This window comes from Acyrthosiphon pisum, chromosome A1 (genome assembly GCF_005508785.2).
Source record: "Acyrthosiphon pisum isolate AL4f chromosome A1, pea_aphid_22Mar2018_4r6ur, whole genome shotgun sequence".
NCBI lineage: Eukaryota > Metazoa > Arthropoda > Insecta > Hemiptera > Aphididae > Acyrthosiphon > Acyrthosiphon pisum.
Window position 1 is genome coordinate 33268326 of NC_042494.1, and position 7653 is coordinate 33275978.

At 28.7% G+C, this 7653-nt stretch overlaps 1 protein-coding gene across 5 annotated transcripts in view; it reads left to right on the forward strand.

Moving 5' to 3' along the window:
• Positions 1–7653, forward strand: part of LOC100161282 (feline leukemia virus subgroup C receptor-related protein 2) — a 12299-nt gene continuing 4646 nt past the window's right edge. Inside the window, exons 1-2 of one of the 5 annotated variants that reach the window (XM_016802725.2) lie at positions 1–143; positions 290–379. The gene's annotated coding sequence lies outside the window, so the exon portion shown is untranslated. Of the gene's footprint in view, positions 161–289; positions 380–1629; positions 2056–5994; positions 6324–7653 lie in introns of those variants that run through there. The other 4 variants (XM_016802726.2, XM_029486934.1, XM_029486935.1 and 1 more) reach the window with 4 other exon arrangements.

Sequence of the window (7653 nt, forward strand, 5' to 3'; positions counted from 1 at the left end):
GACGCCGCCGAACCGGTTTCAGTGTTGCCGCCGTCGACGGAGCCCGGGAGTCGGCAAACACACGCCACCAGTGGAGCACCTACAGCCTGCATCGGTCGCGCCGCCACCACCACTACACTGCAGCGAAGTGCAACGAAGAACCGGTATTAGATAAATAATTGTAATAATAATAATATGATATAATATTAATATTAGTGTTTACGTTGTTATCATAATAATAATATCGCCGTCCTCGTGCGTTACGCCGGTAAATCTATTTACTATTCACTATTCCGTCGCGCACCTGTAGCCTGTACACCCGACGCAGACCCGCGGACTCGGACTAGTCGCATACATCATTCAGTCATCCACATTATATAGTGTTAAATATTGTAACAAGGTAAACAAATATTCAAAATTACCGCCTTTTATTAATTTTAATGTTATGTACATAATAGTATTAACAGTTGTGTGTCCCAAAAGTCCCGTATCGCTTTGAGTGTAATATCTGTAATGAGACAGTGACTGACACATATCAATATAATATTTAAATGCTGTTCTTTCGACAGTAATCTGTTACCATTTAAATTAAACGGCATACATTTCCTGTAGCTCATTCAATTACTGCTGAAAACCCCGTTTGTATGGCGATACGGACTTTTGGTACATCCTTATATATTTAAATATATATATTATATTGGTGTATTGTTTAATATAATATATATAGGACCTACTTTAAAATGTTTATAATAATAAAATTCGCAGCGTGAATTGCATAATATAGTAGTAATATATTAGCCTGTAGGACGTAGGTACTAGGTATCTATAGATCTATATATAATATATAATATATACCGAGTGATTCTTAAATTCTCTTATTATCATTGAACACGGCGTAATTCAAAAAGTATAAATGTTTTGAAAAAAAAAATGTTTACATTGGTGTCTAGTTGATAAAAACAACATTTAATATATAGGTATATAAAATTTTTAATATTTTTATCCTCAACATTAAGTTGTTTTACTTTTTTGAATGACAACATACAGTTTTAATTTCATATGCCTAAGCAGAATATTTTTTTAAGTACTTTGATACATAAAATCGAATTTAGAATTAATAGTTCATGAGAAATAAGTATTTGGTTTTAATGAGCGGAGTGGAATGGGATGCGGTTACCCAACAACATGTTGGGCTACTATTCCGCTCATCTAAACTTAAAATACTTACCTATTTCTCATAAACTAGTAAATTCAATTGTATGTATCAAAATACTTAGAAAAATATTCTGCTTTGGCATGTGAAATTAGAACTGTATGTTGTTATTCAAAAAAATAAGAAAAACCTAATGTTGAGGATAAAAAATATATATATTTTTTAATGTTGTCTTTTAACGATGATGATAATAATGATTATAAATGATAATAGTAAATACTAAATAGTAATAATGCGCGCTTGGTGATCGTGGCGGTGGCAGATTCGGGCGAGACGCTGCGCCACAGAACGGGCGCGAAATTATTTTTAGCACTCCGAGTACGACTTACTGTGTTATAATACATCTACCACGCCACCGCACTGCTCTCGGCGGGCATAATAATATATTATTGTTATGCTAGCGTATAACATTATTATGTCCGCGATGCGCGCGCACGGAGATTTTCGAAACGCCGCGGGAATATGTGCCTAAAATACGTCTCTGTCACAACATCATTATTATTATATTCGTGCACCTCAAACCTCCAATAACGATTTATTGTAATGTTTAACGCTCTTATAAATATTGTAGTCTGCCATCGCAGTGAAATTTTTGTATACATTTATTGTTCGCCAGATTTTCGTCTAACGTCGTCGCCGTCGTCTCGTCAGTCTCGTGTGCTTTTTAACGTGCGAAATATTCAAATTTCTCCTCCCACGAAAGACGGACTGTTTAAACTATTTCTAAATCGAACACGGTCGTGAAACTGCATAGTAACACTCAGGACTCAGTGGACAACGTATTTTGCCCCACAACCAGAGTACCGTACCTACCACCTATAACTGATGAATTATCGACAAAAAAAAATGCCTTCCTATATGAAGTTCGTATTAATTACGTGAAACAATTCTATTACTGTGTGACCGTAAAACGAATGTATCTATCTTATAAGGTTTTACCTATGACTCAACACTCGCGTAATTTTTTTTGGGTAGTTTGATTTTATCTATATTTAAAATAATTACTATATAATTATATGTTATTCTTTTTTCTCTCATACAATATAATATCATACCAAATACCTACTTAAAGATATGTTATGATAGTCGTTGTACGGCGACGGTGGTAACCGTTAATAATGTTGATTTTAGCAGGTAATTTGTTGTTTTATATTTCTTAAACTGTTTTGATTATGAATTAGTTGACTATCGTTTCTTTAATCATTTGGATTTTGAATTGTTTTCCCTGAATATCTGCATACCTACGACAAACTAAGTAAAAAACTTTATTTATGCAGGTATTCTCTTATTTTCAAATTATCGCGGGACGTATAATACTTTTTTTATAATAAACATGCATGCAGTTTTTTTTATTGTTATCAATAGAGTATGAAGCTTATCTGTTAGGATGACAAGATCAACAAGCCACACACAAATAATTAACAACACATTTTTACACAATCCAATCGCTATTCGCTAATTATATTTAATTTATTATCTACAGTTGGAATTCCTATATAGTGACCTATAGGTACAATGTATTAATTTAACTATTAACGTGTAATTATTATAGTAGTTGACGTGGTAACTAACCAAAAGATTATATAAATTATCATTTAACTATTTTTTCCATTCACTCCTAGATAATGGAACTTATTTTTAATGAATAGCCTAGTCTTAAAATTAAAATTAAAATCCATTTAATGGAATACAGCAGCTTATAAACTCAGTCCTCACCGTATCACGAAAATGTATCAGAAATCCTATAAGCATAAGTTGAAATGTATTATTTTATTAGTTTAATACAATTACTTAAAGAATAAAATGTTAAACAACTTGTATTTTACCAAACGTTTCACTGTATATAATATATGTATATATATTATTATTTTATTGATTATTCAAACATTTTTTTAACAATGAATACACTCTTTTATATTTTATAATATTAAATCAATATAATATAGTGACACCTAAAAGAGTATAATCTATAAAACAAACAGGTGGTTTGTTACCTACAAAGGTTGGAGACCCCTATTGTACACCGACTATACATTGTCTTTTATACATGTGATTTCTAAGATATGACAAATATAAAAATCTATGCTTTTAAATTATAGTTTTAAATATAATAAAACAGCATCATTATTTTAATAGATTGCTCTCGTCACATTCCATGTGAATACTTAAGATAGATAGTTTAATATTTAAATTAATTTCATGTATGATGTACAGTGGCGTATTTATATGCAGGCACTATAGGCACGTACCTACAGCGGCAAATTTTGTTGGGTGGTAAATTTATTAAAGGATTTAATTTTTTTTCGATATTGATGGTATTACATATTGACTCAGCCATAGACTTAGCATATTTTTTTTATGTTATTTTAAAATATAATATATATAGCCATAACTAATAGCCACTATAGTCAAAAAGCACTAAGTACCTACTACTAAAAATTACATCTTTAAATTCTTTGAAAATAGTTGAGTTCGCTGAGAAATTGCAAAAAATCATTTAAAAATGTACCCGAATGATTTGGATAATACTTTTTCGTCAGAATGCATACATTTTCAATCTTATTTACTAAACAGTGATATCAATATTAACATGGATAGTTTAACTCCAATCACACTGTGCCAGTATTTGAGAGAAAAATCTTTACATATTGAAATATTTCCAAATATTGACACAGCAATGAGAATTTTCGTGAATGTACCAGTGTCCAATTGTACTACCGAGAGATCGTTTTCAATTTAGAAGTCCCTATTTCACGTGTAAGATACCCGTGTTTTTAACAAAACGGCGACACGGTGTTGAAGTCCGTGTAAATAAAATACACGGGCAAATGAATATTGAAATCCGTGTACCCGTGTATTTGCTTCAGTTCGTGTATCCGTGTGTTTGTGTATTTGTACATAATAATTACAGTAAAACCTCCCCAATCGGATACTTCCTAACAACGGACCATATCTAGGGAACGGGGACATTTTCATTACTTTTCAATGTAAATACTTCCAAATAATGGAGTGTAGAAATAATTTACTATGCAAGATTTCGAAAAAAAAATATATTACCAATCTATATGATTGTTTTATAAATTTTTAATCTGATTTTAGTAAATAAAGTTTTTTTTAAGTAATAAATAATAATACAGTTTACATAAAACATTAACAAAAAACTTAAATAAATAATTAAATATGACGATTACGCCTCAAACGCGTAAAAACCTATTTAAGGTCTACCCAAACTGATGAAAAATTGAATAATTTAGCATTGTTATCGATAGAGAAATGTTAAGCAAATTGAATTGCGAAGATTTAATCGAAGCATTTGCAAGAACTAAATGGCGACGTAAATCGATCGTCTAATAAGTAAATAAGTAATTTATTATGTAAGATATTAATATGTAGATTGTATTTACATTGTATTGTACCAACATTTTGTTATTCCTTAATTTATTTCTGTTTTTCAACTCCGATTGTTATGTTTTGTATTTAAAATATAAATAAAAGTTGTTTTGCATAGCTAACTAATTAAATTTTATTTTATCGTATTTAAGATTTAAGGGTTGCAATTTTCCACAGGCCTACAAGCGATAGATATATAAATACGACTCTGATGATGTAGGTACCTAAATGTTTACAATAAAAATCAATAAAATTAATACATTTAGAACAATTCCCAAAACCAAAAAATTTGGTAAGAAAATCTCCAAAATTAAGAACTGAACATTTTTGGATAATTAGGTATAACCCGTGACCACGTAAGGTTATGCAATTTTGTAGTGGAAGTCTTGTAGATTTATCTACAGTGTGGTTACTTGCATTACCTAAGTGACAGTATTTTATTTATTTAAATTTTTAATCATCAGCTTATACTATGACCATAAAACCACTTTTTTGTCTTGTTAAATAATAAATATTATACAGGCCCCTTCAACATTTTCAAATATATGTAAATTTGGTATATAAATAAAAATGATAAAATATGGCATTCATCATTAAATATTTTGTTTTTTTATTAGGTTGGCATTTTAGTATACCTAGTATTACATTTTACTAGTATTTAATATTTTACCATTTATCTAGTTTTGTGAGAATTTAAATTATTGATGTGCATAGATTATCTATATAGGTACCGGCACTTTTAATATGACTACCGCAATGGTATATCTATTTATTATCAACATTAGTTTTAAATCATTATCAGTGTATGTAAATACCTATTATATTAATATATTAATTTACATATATGATATTCAATATAAATTATATCTGTTTAGTAAAAAAAATCAACAATCATTTATATTTTAGTTAGTACAAACATTATAGTACGTATTTCTAGAAATCAATATTTATATAATAAATGGAAGTTCATGATTTAGTTTCCTGATAATTTTACAGTAAATAATAAATAATTCTATTAGGTACTTTTAACTGCACGGAAACTCCTCCCGTAAAGATTGAATTAAATGAAGGTCTTTTTTATAATGCATATGATAATAATTCATAAATTGTCCACGTTTTGCTACAACCCACATTACAATTTGAAGTGTTTGCATCCGTCAAAATTTAAATCTCAATTTAAAATTTGCAACTCGGCGTTACTGATATTGTTTTAATGACCGTATTTCCGTCTATTTGAAATAATAATATTATTGTAAAGCATAACCCCTGAAAACATCAATGGTTATTTACAGTTTATCAATGTTACATAATATTATTGTATGTTTACCGCTCTACCGGTTACGGCAATTTTTTAAACCTATTTTTAATTACTTACTAAATACTATATTTCTTGTATTTTTTTTTTAGTTGAAAAGTTATTTTATTTCTAAATATGTTGAATTAAAGACGACACTGCGTTTTTAAATTAACTGATTAACTACTCAAAATGTTTAAGTACTTGTACTCCATTATATCCAAATACATGATGTACGTACAACTGAATATTATCAGCTACAAGTTTAAACATCACACTCAAACATTAACTGAATCACACTAACTCTCTAAAGTCAATAAAATAATCTAATAATGAGTTTAACTTCGAGGTCAACGGCTTAGAATAGAATATTACAAGTGGCATCCATCACTCAAAGTTTTGGTTTACAAATGGCGGTTAGCCGTTGCAATTGGTTCAATTATGATGGTACGTTACAACATTATGCACTTGATTAGGCATCTATATTTATTTATTCTTAAATGCATTTAAAATTATAAATTAAAATATGCTTTTAAAGTATCTAAATTATATCTTGAAGAAAAAAATAAACAAAAATACCTATTCTGGTAAATCATTTCAATGTTGATTAAACATTTTAATTTATCTGTGCATGAGTTAATGAGGGTACAATAATGCGCGTACATAATACATATAGTATTGCAGCAGCATAGACGCGTAGCCATGTAGAGTATATTATATTAATATATTATATAATATCATTATAGGTACCTACATAAAATGCACTTTGTAAATATTAATTTTTTTTCATACAATTAATAGGTATGTGGTATGTCGTATGTTACATTAATTTAAAGAAACGATTGATGTCTTTTATGAAAGCATGGACATTTCCAATTGTGCATTAGAATAGAAAATGGATATATTTAATTTAAAACTGATACAGAAAACACTTATTTAACAGCTCCTACTAACTCTCAGCCATAAAGCCATCACAAAATAAACTTTATTTTAACATAATTATTAATGGTCTTATTTTTTTTTTAAACCATTCTCACATCACGTTACACAACATTATTATTAATGAATTATATCAATATATATATATATATATATTCTGAAACTTCCAAATTCCAATGCAAATTTGTATATTTTAAAATCGAATATCATCTATAACTGGTATATTCGGTAGGCTCGTTTACGAGATTTTAGATATATTTTCTTCATGCAAGTATTCAATTAAAATAAATTATCACCAAACGTCTTTTTTTTTGTGACTGATGAATATAAAAAAAACTAGTCAAACTTTTCAGAAGTGTAAGCCATATAATGTAGGTATTATGTATACCAGTGTTTCTCAAACTTTTTACTGTGGCGACCTCCTTTTTGAATTTAAATTTTTTAGCAACCCCCCACATACATTTTTTTTAAATACTATTAATAATCAATACGAAAATTACTGTGCATTGTACACAGCATAAAATATAATACTATATATAATTATACAACATATAATATTATAATTATTTTTAATCAACAAAATGAATACAAAATATTTACATATACATATAATACACACAGTTTTAATTCGTACGCGACCCTAAATAATAAGTTGGAGACCCCCAGGTTGAGAAACACTGATGTATAGTATAGAATTAATGCGATTTCTATAGGTAGTTATTTAAAATTATAAAAGCGAATGAATTTGAAACGGTCTATTGTATTGTTTCATACTTTCATTCAAAAATATATACATACATATAATTAAATAGGGCATCATCATAAAATAGTAAATACG